The 17,320-nt window shown below is 38.5% G+C and overlaps 1 pseudogene; it reads right to left on the reverse strand.

Annotated features, from left to right (window-relative positions):
- Window positions 1–1,760: 1,760 nt before the first annotated feature.
- LOC142636086 (G-type lectin S-receptor-like serine/threonine-protein kinase At1g11410) lies at window positions 1,761–6,781 on the reverse strand (annotated as a pseudogene).
- Between the last annotated feature and the right edge of the window lie 10,539 nt (window positions 6,782–17,320).

Genomic DNA, 17,320 nt, shown 5'->3' on the forward strand with positions numbered 1-17,320 from the left:
GTGTTCAAACTGGGGCGTGGTCTACGATTTGGTGCTCAAACCGTGTAAATCCAGCCAATGATTAGAGGGATATAGATTTTCTCTTCATTAATATATCAAAAGTAAATGCAACAAATATTTGAGGTTTCAAAGATTTCAGATTTTAATTTGGTATTATGCAGTATTTAAATAGTTTGGTATTAATAGGTTTCTAAAGTGTAAAATAATTTTTGCAAATTTTTTCATTAAAAAATGTCACATCATTAACAGAATAACTAATACTGCTAATTTTTAAAACTTGACCGAGTAACTGCGTTTATCTAAAACTTGTTAGACTAATTACACTCATAGTATAATTTTAGGAACCAACAGTTTAATTTCGCCTTTCTGTCAATATGAACCGTAAAAAACTGTAAATAAAGGATGTAAGAATTTTAGAGGAGTTATTTAATGGATGTATTAATTATGAGAATCAAATTGCAAAGAACATATACCAAATGTCGGTTTTCCAAAGTTATTAGATTAATTGGATGGTAGTTGAGTGATGGTTGGGCGTTGGGAGGTCATTAAATCCTAAACCCACTAAGGTTCTTTTTTATAGTTGAAAGTTCAAATTTTAAAAACAGGAAAACCGTGACTGGAATCTAAAGTCCAAACACGCATTTCAGATTTCACAAATCTAAAGTCTAAAGTCCGAGTTGATGTTGACAACGTTTTCGCGCTGAAATATAAGCACTGTGACTGGAGGGTTAAGGTGTCATTCTCCTTATCTTAATCTTAATTATAATAAGGGTCTTGATAAGGGGGTGACTTTAGTGCAATTTTTATACTTTACTTTCATAAAACAAAAAATATTTTGTACTTTATTGAGCAAATTTTGGAATTATTATGTGTATCCCTTTCTGTGCTTGTCAAATGACATTAATTTTTTTTTTTTTTTAACTATTTCAAAAGTCACAATCTAGCAAAGAAAAACAAGAATATTTTTCTTTTCAAAAAATTTATTAATTTCTACCATAGAATTGAGTTTCTCCCAAAAAATAAAAATAAAACCAATAAAACAAAAGGAATGTGAAAATTTGCCCTTTTGCCAATAAAAATGAAGAAGATGATAATGATTTTGTTGTTTGAGATTTTTCTGTTTCAATGGAAATTCTTGCATAAAAATAGTTTTCTGTATTTTTTAATGTTGGTCGCATAAAAAAAAATTTAATACCACTAAATTATGATTTACTTTTAGAGATTGTTTTCTACTAAATTTTTTTGAAAATCAATTCTATTTCACAGCAAGATAAATAATGGAAATTAGAAAATTGTTTTTTTTAACTCATTTAAGGTTAATACCAAACACAGGAAAATGACATAATCTTATAAAAAATAATTTTTGAAAATTACTTATTTTCTAGATAACATTGCCCTTAAAACAAATGGAATAGTAAAAATAAAAGACAAATTCATTCATGATAAATATTTTTATTTTCTTTTGTAAAAAGGATTGAACTATACTTCTAACTCTAAAATATACTAATAAATTCCAGTTTGGTGCATAGATTTTGTAAAATTTCCATTTTTCCTTAAAATTTTTAGGTTTTAATTGATAGCACAATTTGGTAACAAAACTTAACTTTGCAAATTGTCTCAGCATTTCTCACGTCATCAACTGCAATACTCCAAATTTAAATTTTAAAAGAAAACTTTAGAACTTTATAATAAAATCTAACGATCGATCAAACGTGCACTATAGTCCTTAACTATGAAAATGTAGTTCAACTATGCAGACTTTAACGAGCTTCAAACACAGAAAATGTTAAGTCATTAAGTGAAGCAGTTGCTCCTACAGAATTTGTTGAATCTAGACCATAATTTATATTTTTTCTACTGATAAATGTTGTCTTGTTGGGAGGGGGGAAGACTTGTTTCATTTCCCAACATGAATAAAATTTCTGCCATGTTTGGTCAATCTGTTGCTTGTTCTTGCACACATAAGAGCCCAATATGAATACATCTTGAAACTTGATTAACAGGATATGCTTAACCCAACGATGAATCAATTATGTCCAAGGATTTTCCTTCCTCCCATAAGTCCCAGACCTATAAAATTAATAGTATAATCTTACAGTACTACCAAGGTGAAGTGCAATCAAATTAAAACCAAATGATAATATATTTTACTTACATGTCCAATCAAATTTAGGCAAGGACTTTCAACATGATAGTGGTTGTTTCTCTTGCCATTAATTATCTCTAGTATCAAGACACCATAGCTAAAGGCATCTGATTTGGTAGAATATAATCATTTCATTGCATACTTCGTTGATGTATATCCACTGCAATTGCACAAATAAAAATATTTATAATCATAGGCGAAGTTGGGGAGTGGGGGAGCTTTTCGCAATTTTCAATTATATATAGTATTTAAATCATAAAAAAGTACAAATTATAGAAAAATGTAGTTATTGGCCCTCAAAGATTTTAGAATTTAGGCCTTTAACTCCTCAATGTTTTTGAATAAATCCAGAAGACAAGTTTGATACATTGTGCACTTGTTTGAGTTTTGGATAGCTCATACATAATTTTTTTTAATATTTAGCTTGGCTCCCTCTGGAAAAAAATTTGGCTTCGCCACTAATTGTGATTGTGTAATTATGTTTTTAGCATTCTGTGTTAATGTGTCTGTACATGTTAATTAAGGATATGGATAACGAACTCACTTAACAAGCCAAACCAATCAAATATCTTGTATTCTCTCTCTCTCTCTCTCTCTCTCTCTCTCTCTCTCTCTCTATATGTGTGTATATATATATGTGTGTGTGTGTGAGTAATTATTAGAATTACAATTAAATATAAATATAGCTTTTTCTAACCACTTAATCTTTTAAAATAATAGGCAATTTATCATTGTATTAAAGTAATCCTTCCCCCATTTATCCATTACCATGCACGTATGCCACATTATTTATTTATTTTTCTTTCTATGTGGAACCGTGGATAATGTCATCCTCACGTGCTTTGTCTATCACACCATTGACGTTATTATCATTCACTTATTAGTGGTTGAATTTATCATCAATGTTCTGGGTTCTCTGCATTACTTTCTTGGTCTAGAGGCCCTTTCAGTCTCTGACCTCCTTTCCTAGCTGGAAACTCTATAGTACAAATACTCATTCTAGGTACTAATCCAATTAATTTCATTCCTAATAATGATTTTGGCCCACAAACTGACTCATATTGATATATATGGACCTATTGTTAAATCTAACCATGTATTGAGACACCGTTTGCTTTGCAATATCCACCCCTTACTAGACTTAATATATTATTTGCTGTCAACAAAGCTAATTAGTTCATGCACTGACTTACCATTGCCCACTACACCATTGTTAAGCATATTTTACTTAACCTCAAGGCCACCATTTCACCATGGGCTTCATTTATTGTGTTGCCTATCTTCGGCTCTTAATGCATACTTTGATGCTAGTTGAGTTGGGCCTAATCTTAAAGTCAAACACTAAGGCTGAATACAAGGCCTTAGCCACCACCACTGCTAAATTATTCTGGTTTTTAATCTTTCTTCAAAGAACTTGATATCTTTCTACCTCACAAACTAATCTTATGGTGTCAGAATATTGGCCATTACTATGACGCAACCTGCTTGTATGTCAACTCTGTCTTCCATGCCTATACAAAGCACATAGAGATCAAGTTTCATTTTGTGCGAGATAAAGTTGCCTCTAAAAGTTTGGCTATTCGATCTCTCTCTACTAAAGGCAAGGTCACTAATATATTTACCAAATCGTTGATAGTCTCAACCCGCTTCTCTCGTCTTTGGTGCAAACTCAACGTTAACACTTTACCATTGAGTTTAAGGGGTCCTCTTAGGAATATAAAAAAAGAACCCTCTCAAATCTCAACAAACCAAATCTCTCAATCAAGAAAAAAACTTGATTTTTCATCAACGAAATGGATAAATTATTTACTCAGGAGAAGTCGTGATGTGAGAGTGAAGAATATATATTTTCAAAGCAAACATCATACGTACTTTCTTTGTGCTTATTTTAGAGAGAGAGAAAGAGAGAGAGAGAGGTGCCAACAATAATTTTTGTACTTAATTCAATTTGGTCATTTCCAAACATCTTATCCAAACCAATATATGAAAATAGCGCGCGTGTGTGTGAGAGAGAGAGAGAGTTACTAAGTGCCAACAACTCTATTTGTATTTGCTTCAATTTGGTCATCTCCAAACATTCTAGCCAAATCAAAATCTGAAATTTTTGGATTTATTCCAGCATCTAGTAGAACATTGCTTGCTTTTAGATCTCTATGGATGATTTTTAATCTTAAATCTTGATGGAGATATAAGACTTCTCAAGCAATACCAGAAATAATTTCAAATTGTTTGCTCCAATCAAACAATTGCCTACTTATTGCATCTACACCCGAACAAGAAAGCTTCCATCAATAATTCATGACTAAAAACAAATACATGCTAACATATCAAAATTCATGATAATGTCGTAAAACAATAATTAAATAGTTGAAAGAGATTGGTGATAGAAGAAATGGCATACCAAAGATGAAAAAGTCTAGACTTTTATTTGGCATGTATTCATAGATTAACATCTTTTCTTCTTTACGAATGCAACAACCTAAAAACCTCACAAGATACTTGTGCTGGAGTTTTGCTATTAGCATAACTTCATTCTTAAATTCTTCTATACCTTGCCTTGAACGTCTTGAGTGTTTTTACTGCAATTTCCTATCCATTAGCTAGTTGACCCTGAAATCATTAAAAAATATTATTATAATTTTTTTTGTTCCTATTATGTGCAATTGTGATAACAACTTATAATATACCTCCAAAGTACCTATGATGTATAATATTGTAGTAGAATAAAATTAGTATTGATGCATATTCATAGATGCTTATCATCCACAAGGCGAAGTACCTTATAGACTGGGCCAAAGCCACCTTGTCCAAGCCTTTTATCAAGTGAGAAATTGTCTGTGGCGGCAAGAATGATGCTTCTGTCAAAAAATAGTAAATTTGGGGTTCTTCTACTTTCATCAAGTTTATGAGAAACTTGAAAGCTTGTAGAACTTTCAGTAACATCGTTGAATACTATGAGTTGTCTTTCCCTCCCTGTCCTCATGCAAGCACGGTTACAAAAGATGGTTACACACACACACACACACACACATATATATATATATATAACCATCACAATTCACAAATGCAGCTTGAGTTGAGGAAAAAAATCAATTGAAAGGTTTGCTTACCTGTTCTTTTCCTCTTTATTAACCAAAGCACAAAGAGAAAAATGAGTAATGAAGTAACTAGTAAGGCCGCTACCAATATTGCTAGCCTCCTCTTGTTGCCAAAGAACCCCGGCCTTTGCATGAATATCTGAATTCAAGAAAGTTTCTCCATCTGTATGTTTACCTAACAAGAAGAAGACTTTCCCAGTCACTCATGCCACAAAAATGGTGCACAATATGCATATTGATGCTTTAGATATTCCAGATATTATTAAAAAATTTATTTAGAAATTTATTTATTATGTTGTTAGAGTAGTGGGATCAATCACATTCATCAGTTGTAAACCATTTTATAGTAAAAATCGATAATGACATTAATATTTTTCAATAAAAAAAAAAGCTCAAATGCTAATAAAATTATTGAGTACCTAACTCAAGTGCATCCACACGAACATACAGGCTTTGGCCCCCATCCAAAACTCTGGTATCCATCAAATCACCAAACCATATCATGCACCCCATTTCCTCTTCCACATCAACACTTCCATACGCCGTGCAAGAACAATTCTGCAAGCACAGTGGCTCACTCGCATCGAAACCCAGATTTGGATAAACTAGTGCCATTGAAGAATCTGGAACCTTCACACTTTCCACCTTCACAAACCCTTCACCACTCCTACATAATGATGCCTCCCCACGCTTCCTTACACACCAACCTGTCTCATTTCTCATGAATCCTGGCAAACACATGCACTTGAAATGAGAACCAATGCTTCCAATGTGACATTACCAAATGTACCACACTTGTTGTAATAGTCATGCACACTGGTCCAAGGGTACTGACCCTATAGAAAACCAAATACAATCTGCCTTCCTGCATATAAACTTTTGGACTGATCCAGATTCTTGTACCACTTCTCTTGCTAAGAAAGTTGATTTCATGACACCGCAAGTCGTGGTAACCTCACTTTTGTTGTTGACAAAACTTAAATTCAAGAACGAATTAGGGATCAAAGGGGGTAGCCCACCCCATCCATGGCCAATCCAATGACCAGAACGCCACCACCGAATGTTGCCTTTGTACAAAAACAACTCTGGCGAGGAGATATCTGTATCAAGCTTAAAGGAGCAATTTCCAGATCCCGGATCATCTTTGGACTTCCAAGATGTTACGATTCGGCTTAGACCAGTTACTCGGCCCAATCCAAGTTTCATGTTTGGAAGAGTTGTGCCGGTGGGATAATCAAAGCTTTGCCATAGAACCTCACCAGTTGTTTCGTTATGAATTAAGATTAGATTTCCTGTATCCAAGAGTTGAGCATTAGTACTTTTGTTGAGGTTCAGTTTTGTACCAAATTCCCACATAGCGGTAGGTGGACTTGCCGGGACTAAAGAAACCAAGCGCAAAGGTTTCTCCTCTAGAGACTAAAACGTCACCATCTCTAATGGGTTTGCTGATAGTTATATGCGAAGTGCCAAATTGGAGAAGAAGGAAAAGAAGCAATGTTTGCAGAAGGAGAAATACCATAGCAAAATACATGATCATTACTGGTGAGGTTGCAAGATTGGTCCTTTTGGTAAGTGGAAAAGGAGTTTGGTGTAGATAAGGCTGTGATGCATGTAACGTATGAATGAGTTGGCTTGAATGTTTGTCTTATTTGATGCATGTAACGCATTTCAGCTTTCCATTCATACTCTAAAACATATCAATTTCCTCGTGAACTATGTTCTTCTCAAAGATTGGCCCATCAGTTGACCAACTTTTTACTTTGTCAGATGTTACGTATCAATTATATCCATCTACTGCACTCGGAGTGTTTTTGTTTTGTTCTTTTTTTTATTTTTATTTTTTAAATTCGAAGGGAGAAGATTTAGACCTAAATGATTCTATTGAAAATATAATGAGATTCCAATTAAATTATAAACCTGTTGACTCTAGATTTCTTCTAATACTCTTTTAATAAAAAATGTATGATTTTAACGGACAAAATTAAAGTCGGTTGAGAATTTTTTTTTTTTTTTACTTACTTACTTGCGTTAGTTCTTAAAATTGTGTGACAAATTTTGGAATCAAAACATATAATCAATAGATTTGTGTTAGGATTATATGTGGGTCAAAAGCTATTCAATACCATGATTTGATAGGTTTTCCCCATATCTTTTACATTAACTACTAAAGTCCCCGCAATGCATTGAACATTTTAAAATATATATTTTACAACAACAACAAAGTTTTAGTCCCTCATTTTTGGGCTCGATTATGGATCCTCAACAAGATTAGTTAGGGCTAGTCATGTATATATTTTTTTCCTCTATTTTATTCTATCCGAAGTCATAGTCTCTGTTATTTCTTTAATTGGTATGTATTTTTTAACTATCTACTTCTACTAATGTTATTTTTGGCTTCCCTCTACCTTATTCTCTCAACTTAAACAATTTCACTCTTTCAACTAATTGCTATATTCACAACAATTGACCAAATTATCTCAAGCGACTTTCACTCATATTTTAATCAAGAAGAGTCACCCCTATCATTAAGCATATTTTCTCAATTTGAATCATATCCTTTTGTGTGTTTCCACTTATTCGTCTTAATATCTTTCGTTTAAGCTATACTTTATTTTATGAATATGTTGATTCTTAATTGCCCAATATTCAATACCATAGAGCACAGCTGGTCCTATAGCAATCATATAAAATTTCCCTTTGAACTTATGATCACACAATGCTCTCAATGCACTTCTTCACTTCATCCACCCTACTTTTATTATCCTATAATTCATATCCTCTTCGATCTCTCTATCTTTATGGATTATTAGTCCAAGATAAAGAAAGTTCTACCTCTTTTTGTATCTCTTGACCATCAATTCTTACCATCCCTTAATATTTGCTTCCACATTTACTAAATTTCATTCCATTTACCCTGTTTTATTCCTACTTATTTGAATGCTTTTGGAGAGCATCATGACTAAGATATGCACTTAATCTAATCCATACCAATGGAAAACCTCTTAAATCGAACTAGTTAGCTCATACATCACTAATGGAAAGAGATATGCACTCAATGCTTATCATTGCAAACCTATAGTGATAGGAACTCAATTTAAATTCACCCACTTGCTCTTACACTAGTTACAACGTTATCATTCATACCCTTAACGAACTTAACATACTTTAGAGGAACTCACCACATAAATAAGGACTCTATTATTTGCCTTTTTTTAGGTCAATAAAAACCATTTATAATTATGTGTTGTAATGTTTAGGAAATCGACTTAAATTATATTACATGTTATCATAAAAAGAGAAAATATTGCCAGAATTGATATAATTAAGAATATGTATATTTTTTTATTCATTAGGATGGGGAGTGGTGACCCCTATTAAGCTTAAGCGCCATTCACTGCTATCCTATACGCAAAGATGGCTCCACATGGTTAGAAATTTGTATATAGTTCTAGGTAAATATTGGAACTATTGAGGTATTTATCGAGCACTATATCAATTGCTTTAGTATCCAATCAAATAAATAAATAAAATTGTTCAAGTAAAATTTAAAAAAATATATTTATTATTTCCACTAATTTAAGTGCACAATTATTTTTTGTATTATTATGTTATTATATTTGCTTGACTTTTGACTATTTTTTTTTCAAAGTAACTGAATTTGAGAAAGAATGTCATATTTCAATTCAAAAAATAATTGCAAACATTTATTTTTCTCAAATAATTGATACTCCACCTATATATAATTTATATATGAAAATAAATCCATTTTCCTCATTAATACTTGTAGGGGTATTGGGCCCGGTAATTTATGAAGGACGGCCCAACGGAGTCTTTTGGGCCAGAAACCCAAATCCGAAAACATCAAAATGATTGTGGAGTATTTAAATGTCCCAAAACGTCCGAGGAGTAGATTTGTCCTCGGAATGTTAAGCCAAGGACATAGGAAGAGAAATTTAGTGTCCCCGAGTTAGGTTATAAAGAGTCCTACAACTATGGGGATACACAGTATACGTGGAGGACAATAAGAAAGAGCGGTGAAATGTCTAAAGTAAAGCTGCTACCACCGCCCATACATTAAAAGCTCTGTAAGTGATACGCTGACTGTATAGATGGAAGGATGGGACCTGAGCATAGAGCTTGGAACTTGGTCCCTAATCCCAGCGGGCTTTAGGGAAGAATGGATGGGACAAGTATCCAAAAATCAGGATTGCAACCAGAAAGTGGAAGATGATGAAGAGAAGGGAAAGAATATAAATAGAAGGGAAGGCATACGAAGAAGGGAGAGGCTTTTTGAGAAAGAAAAAGTGTATGATAATCAATATTTGTATCCAAACTTGAGAAATACTATTATAAACTATCCTCGGAAACGTTCGAGGGAGGAATTCTCGCCTTACTCTTTGCAAACGATTCTTTGTTTTGTTCCATTGGGCCCAAAGCCCGTTCTTTTTGTAATTGTCTAAGCCATCCTTGAAATCTAGATTACAAACCCATCATCTACAAATTCATTGTGAAGAAAGGCCTTTCAAGCCCATTTCCTCCCAGTCGTGGTTTGGGAATTTGAATTGTGTCCTTACAATTGGCGCCGTCTGTGGGAATTTAGTCTTTAAGGAAGTTTAGGACATCATGGTAGGATCAGGACCACAACGCAGCGCGGAGTCCGTGGGCTCTCAGCGTGAGGATCACTCCTTGCATCCTGATCACGGAGAGAATCGAGAAGGAAGTGTACATACTACACACACCATCAGAAGTGCAAGTCATTCGCAAGGAGGAAGCAGAGTTCCTTATGAAAGAAATGCCAGGGCCATGCAGAAGGAGATTGACGGCCTAAAGAGGAGATTGCGCCACGAAAGGCGGAGGAGAACTCCTCCGGTCTCTGACCCCTCTTCGGAAGGATCCGAGGATGACAATTACGGGCAGAGATCCAGAACTCCCCCAGGTGAATATGTCTCTTCCGAAGAAGACAATCTGCATGGGAGGCGTGGCAGAGACTACCCCCCTAGGGGCTTAGGAAATGACGCAATGGGAAGAGCGTTACACCAAATCTCCAGGTCACCCTTCACGCGCAGATTGGAAGAAGGGAGGTTGCCTCGGCACTTCACACAACCGGCCTTCACTCTTTACAATGGTCGGACGGATCCTGTGGAGCACGTAAGCCATTTCAGCCAGAGAATGGCAAAGGTGCATTCCAGGGAATGAAACTTTGTTATGCAAGATTTTTCCTTCTAGCCTAGGGCCCGTAGCCATGAGATGGTTTGACGGCTTAAGGGCAGGCTCCATTGATTCTTTCAAAGAGCTTACTAGAGCATTTGGCTCTCGCTTTATCACGTGCAGTAGAGTTCCTCGTCCATTGGATTCTTTACTATCCATGGCCATGAGGGAAGGGGAAACCCTGAAAACGTATTCGGACCAGTATTGGGAAATGTTCAACGAAATTGACGGAGACTTTGACGATGTAGCAATAAGGACCTTCAAGGTCGGCCTACCAACGGAGCATGACTTGAGGAAATCCTTAACAAAGAAACCTGTCAGAAGCGTACGTCGACTGATGGATCGCATCGACGAGTACAAAAGGGTTGAGGAAGATCAGCAGCAGGGAAAAGGCAAGGCGAAGGTTATCCCACAAGAAATGAGGGATTTCAGGTCGGACAGATACAACAACAATAGGCCTGCGCGGGATTTTTCCGAGCGGTGGTCACATACCCCCACAAGTGGTCAACACCGTCTTCGGGGAGCGGTGCAAAGGCAGTGTTGGAGAAAATAAGGCATGAGCCTTTTTTCAAATGGCCAAATAAAATGGCGGGGGACCCTTTGAGACGCAACCAAAATCTCCGCTGCCATTATCACCGAGTGAGAGAGGTCACACCACCGAGGATTGTCGCACTTTGTAGAATCATCCGGAACAATTGGTTAAGGAGGGAAAGCCGAAGCGCTTTCGTACCAACCCAACGGGCGAGGAAACCAATCGGGAGTGTCAAACCACGACGGTCCTTCATCCGTACCTCCTCTAGGTACTATCAATGTCATTTTTGCAAGCACCTCGGTAGGGAGGCTCGGTCGCTTTCGGGGTAATGTCAATGGCTCGAACATTGGCCGAAGAGTCACGGGATCGGCCGAAGAGGATTAAGGCAAGTATCCCGCCAGGTCCTAAGTTTCTCGAAGAGGACAAGATGGGGACCATCCAGGCCTCATGATGATGCCTTAGTGGTAACCCTCGAGAATAGGGAACTATGATGTAAAGAGGGTAATGGTTGATCAAGGCAAAGGGCGCGTATATCATGTACCCCGACCTATTTAGAGGCTTGAAATTAAGAGTTGAAGATCTCATGCCATATGATTCACCCTTGATAAGCTTCGAAGGGAGGCCGTCGTTCCGAAGGGACAAATCGCCCGTGCAATCAGGTCCGGAGGTGGTAGACGTAGATTTCATCGTGGTCGATGCTTATTCTCCCTATACGGCTATTGTGGCGAGACCTTGGCTGCATGCGTTAGGGGCTGTTTCCTCAACCTTGCATGTCAAAGTCAAATTTCATTCTGGAGACCAGTGGTGGAGTTACTTGGGAGTCGGTCTGTGGCTCGACGGTGTCACGGCTGCACTCGCGTCGACCGTAACCAACTCCTCGGCCTCGGCTAAAGGAGAAGCATAGCAATCAAAGTCTCTTCCCACAGCCGAGGTAGATGAAGCGGTATGTGAAGAATTGGAGAAAATTCTCATAGACAATGATCCTGAGAAGTTCTTCCAGGTTGGAGTTCAATTGCCGCAGGAAGAGAAGACAGAACTGATTTTATTTTTAAAGAAAAATATGGATGTATTTGCTTGGAACGCGTATGAGGCCCCTAGGGTTGATCCGAACTTCATATGTCATCATTTAAAAGTCAATCCAACTATAGTACCGAGGAGGCAACCACCTCGGAGGTCCTCCAAAGAACATTCTGAAGCCGTAAAAGAGGAAGTGCTCAAACTCAAAGAGGCAGGTGCTATCAAAGAAGTGTTTTATCCTGAATGGTTAGCCCATACGGTGGTGGTGAAAAAGAAGAATGGGAAGTGGAGAGTTTGTGTAGACTTCACAGATTTAAACAAAGCTTGCCCGAAGGACTCATTCCCAATGCCTCGGATTGATCAATTGGTTGACGCTACTGTTGGACATCCTCGGATGAGTTTTCTTGATGCTTTCCAAGGTTATCACCAGATACCTTTAGCCGTTGAGGACCGGGAGAAGACGCATTCGTCACTCCAACAGAAATTATCATTATAAGGTAATGCCCTTTGGTTTGAAAAACGCGGGGCTACCTACCAAAGGATGATGACGAGAATGTTTGAGGCCCACCTAGGAAAACTATTGAGGTATACGTGGATGATATGATGGTAAAGAGTAAAGAAGTTTACGCACATCCGGAAGATCCGAGCAACACTTTTCGAAGCCGAGAGAGTATAAATTGCGGCTTCAATGCCTCTAAATGCTCTTTCGGTGTGGGATCGAGCGAGGTTTCTAGGATATATGGTGACTCGGGGAATTGAAGTGAATCCTGCTCGGGTTAAGGCAATAAACAGCTTACACCTACCTCGGAATCCTAAAGAAGTGCAAAGGTGACGGTGTATGATCTTGCTCTCAACCGATTTATATCTCGGTCCGCGAACGAGTGCAGACCTTTCTTTCAATTATTGAATAAATGGAAGGGTTTTGAATGGGCCGAGGAGTGTGCAATGGCTTTCCAACAAGCCTAAAAGAATATCTCTCGCGACCACCGGTTATGTCTCGATCGAAGTTGATGAAATTCGTTTGCATATATTGCGGTGGCCAACCATGCAGTTAGTTTGGTTCTTATCCGAGATGACAATAACATCCAGAGACTGGTTTATTATGTAAGCAAATCTCTGCACGAGGCCGAGCTGAGTTATTTGCCACTGGAGAAAGCTATCTTGGCGGTGGTACATGCTACACGAAGACTTCCCCATTACTTCCAGTCTCATACAGTTGTTGTTCTTACACAACTCCATCTTAAATCAATTCTGCGAAGTGCAGATTATATGGGAAGAATTGCCAAATGGGGAACTGTCCTAGGAGCTTTCGATATCAAGTATATGCCTCGCACCTCTATAAAGGGACAGGTCATCGCGGACCTTGTGGCGGAATTTGCTGAGCCTTCGTTAGAAGAATATCAAGAAGGCATGGGTAAAAAATCAGTAGGCATGATTTCATGCAAAGAGCCTCCATTATGGAAAGTACATGTTGATGGAGCAGCAAATCAGAGGGGATCTGGTATAGGGCTAGTTTTGATATCCCCGGAGGGAATTACCTTTGAGAAATCTTTGAGATTGGGATTCTCGGCCACCAACAACGAAGTGGAATATGAGGCCATCCTCGCGGGGATGAACATGGTTCATAAAATGGGAGGAAAGACGGTGCAAATGTTCTCAGATTTACTATTGGTGGTAGGCCAAGTAGAAGGGAAGCTAGAAGCAAGAGATTCCAGAATGCAAGGATACCTAACCCAGGTCAGGTATATGCAATCTAAATTTGAGTCTTTTTTACTATTGCATGTATCCAGATGTGGCAATACCCATGCCGACTCATTAGCCACGCTCGCAACGTCCTCGGTACAAAGTCTACCACGAGTTATCCTTGTTGAAGATCTGTTGAAACCCACTGGGACGGACGGTAACTCCACTCAAATTCTCCAAATTAGGACTGGGCCTAGTTGGATGGATCAAATAGTAACATTTCTCAGAAATGACATCCTGCCTGGAGAAAAGGCTAAAGCAGATAAAGTTCGCAGGAAAGCCACTCGTTTCTGGTTATCCGAGGACCAGAAATTGTACAAACATTCCTTTTCCGGACCATATTTGTTATGTATACACCTCGAGGCAACGGAGCTACTTTTGGAAGAGTTACACGAAGGTATTTGTGGAAGTCACACTGGGGGAAGGTCTTTAGCTCACAGAGCCCTTACTCAAGGCTATTGGTGGCCAAATATGCAGAGAGAAGCGCAAGATTATGCAAAGAAATGTGACCAATGTCAAAGGTTCGCTACAAATATACATCAACGAGGGGGAGTCCTGAATCCTCTATCTAGCCCATGGCCTTTTGCTCAATGGGGCTTGGACATTGTCGGACCCTTCCCTAAAGCAACAGGAAACAGACGGTGGCTTCTCGTGGGAACAGATTATTTCACGAAATGGGTTGAAGCTGAGCCATTATCAAATATCAGAGACATGGAAGCAAAAAAGTTTGTATGGAAGAATATCGTTACCAGATTCGGCATCCCTCATACTCTCATTTCAGATAACGGCTTACAATTTGATAGCAAAGTCTTTCGGAAATACTGCTGTGATCTGGGCATTACGAATAGATATTCCACTCCGGCTTATCCCCAAGGAAATGGGCAAGCCGAGGCTGTCAACAAAGTAATAGTGAGCGAACTCAAAAAGAGGTTGGGTGACGCCAAGGGGAGGTGGGTGGAAGAACTGCCACATGTCTTGTGGACGTATCGAACTACACCACGAAGATCCACAGGTGAAACACCCTTCGCCATGACTTATGGAGCCGAGGCAGTAATACCCTTAGAAACTGGGTTCCCAACCCTGAAGAAAAGCTCCTTTATTCCAGATAGCAATGATAATCTATTAATGAGAAACTTAGACTTAGTTGAGGAACGGCGAGAAAACGCCATGGTTCAACTAGCTTATTATCAACATAAGCTCAAGCAGGGGTATGATTCTCATGTGAAACTTCGACCTCTTGGAAGGGTGACTTAGTATTAAGGAAAGTTTTGGGCACGACGAAGAATCCTGCGTGGGGAAAATTGGGGCCCAACTGGGAAGGACCTTATCGTATTACTTCGGTCGCAGGAATAGGGGCCTACAATCTGGAAGATTTGGACGAACGTGTTGTACAACGTCCCTGGAATGTAAATAATCTACAAAGGTACTATTACTAAATAAAAGGCACTTCGGCCGTTTTTTGTTGTAAACTACATTACATTCATTATCTTCGTTCGTCTAAGTATCAAGCTGAAGCTTGGTATGCCTGGATCCTCGGACCACATACCTCGTCTAAATTGATATTCTTTACTAAGTGTTAAACAGAACCTAAGTTATGTCTGGTCCTCGGATCATCTACTTTGGGAAATTTAACATTTCAAATTTATTTATCTAAGTATCAAGCTGAAGCTTGGTATGCCTGGATCCTCGGACCACATACCTCGTCTAAATTGATATTCTTTACTAAGTGTTAAACAGAACCTAAGTTACGTCTAATCCTCGGATCATCTACTTTGGGAAAATTAACATTTCAATTTATTCGTCTAAGTATCAAGCTGAAGCTTGGTATCGGACCACATACCTCGTCTAAATTGATATTCTTTACTAAGTGTTAAACAGAACCTAAGTTACGTCTGATCCTCGGATCATCTACTTTGGGAAAAATTAAACACTTCTTTTCTTTTTGTCAAAAACATCAGATCTTTGCGTGTCTAAATCAAAAGACTATATGCCTTATTTTTTACATAGTTCAACTAGAGATCCAAAATGAAAAATCAAATACTTAAATGCATCATTTAATGCAGTTCCCGGCATAATTAAACCTTCCTGGATTATCAATTTCAATTCAAGTTGTTGCTATTAACTTTGGTAAAGAACAAAAAGATGGTATTTATGGAATGATATGATCAAAACAAAGCAAAAAAGTAAGAATCAGCTTGATATTAGATTCGTGCTTATATTAGATTCCAAATAGTACTTTTTCAATCACACTTAGAAATTACACTTAGAGATAAAATAAAATAAAAATAAAATAGAGAAAGGCAGCAAGCATTCATTGTTTCAGCTTGATCTTCAGAGGGCCTTTGGGGTCTTTAGGAGATGGAAGCTGAACCGAGGACTCAACGGCAATTCCTTTGCCTTTGGGATCATCTATCAAGGTTATTGGATTAGCTTGATCACCCAACTCATCCTTCGAAGATTCCTGAAGGTCACTTGAGGGCTGTACGTCTTCAAGCGCCTTTTCTTGTACTGGATCAACTTGCTTAGGAGCATCTTCAGGAAGAGCTGAATCTCCAGCCAAGTCACCCCCCTTATCCTCGGATGATCCCTGGGCAGCTTCTTGGGCAGCTTCAGGAATGGTAGAGGCTCGAATTGCCGGAGGATAGTAGACACACTCCGCTTTCCAAAGAATGGAAGAAGCATCAACCCCAGCTTGGGAAAGTGCCTCATTCCACACTTGGAGGCAGTAATGCCTACATACCTCGGGAACCTGAGCCTTGAAAGTTTCGGTGACCTCCTTCACACCTATATCATAACCGTCTTGTTCGGCTTGGTCCCTTGAGATCTCGGCCTCTTCTTTTTCTTTATCAGCCTTTTTCTTCTCCTCAAGGGCTTCCTCTTTGCCCTTGATGGCCTCCTCTTTGGCCATCTCAGACTCGTTCAGATCTTTCTTAAGATCCTCAACGAGCCTTCGTGCTGCTGAGAGGTTATCCTCGGCTTGACGAAGCATTAGGCACTGATCCTCGGCTTGTTTAGTCGTTGTTTTCAGATCAGCCTCTAAGCCCGCCTTATCACTCTCGGCCTTAGCCAATTTTGCTTTGTGACCTCCTGCCGGTTTCTTCTTGTGAAGGTCCGAGATCTTTTGGGCGGTTTCACGCTGGCTTCCTCGGCCCTCGCAGACTTGTAGAACTGATGGCAATCTCTTCGCCCTGGGCGATTGAACGGCCTACGAACAAAACATATAAAATTTAGACACGTATATATATATAGGAAATAAAAACAAAAGCCAAGGTTTTAGAGAAAGAAAACTCACCATTGCAAGCTCCTTCTTCAAAGTCATGAAGACGGTGTGGTCCCTTTTCTTTCTAAGCTCAACCATATCCTCGGGAGTAACGGCGCTCGCTCCAATGCATCTGCGACGCATGCAGCTGTCCCTTCATCGGAATTTCTAATGGACGCATCCACGGTAATGACCTCGTCGTCCATAGACATGTCAGGAAGCCATACAGGGGCGCGCACGGCCACCTGTTGGTCAGTTCTTCTTTCCGACCTAGTCTGCATGGTACGAGCCTGCTTTCCACCCTTTTCCACCTCGGG

Source organism: Castanea sativa, chromosome 5 (assembly GCF_040712315.1).
Source record: "Castanea sativa cultivar Marrone di Chiusa Pesio chromosome 5, ASM4071231v1".
NCBI classification, from domain to species: domain Eukaryota; kingdom Viridiplantae; phylum Streptophyta; class Magnoliopsida; order Fagales; family Fagaceae; genus Castanea; species Castanea sativa.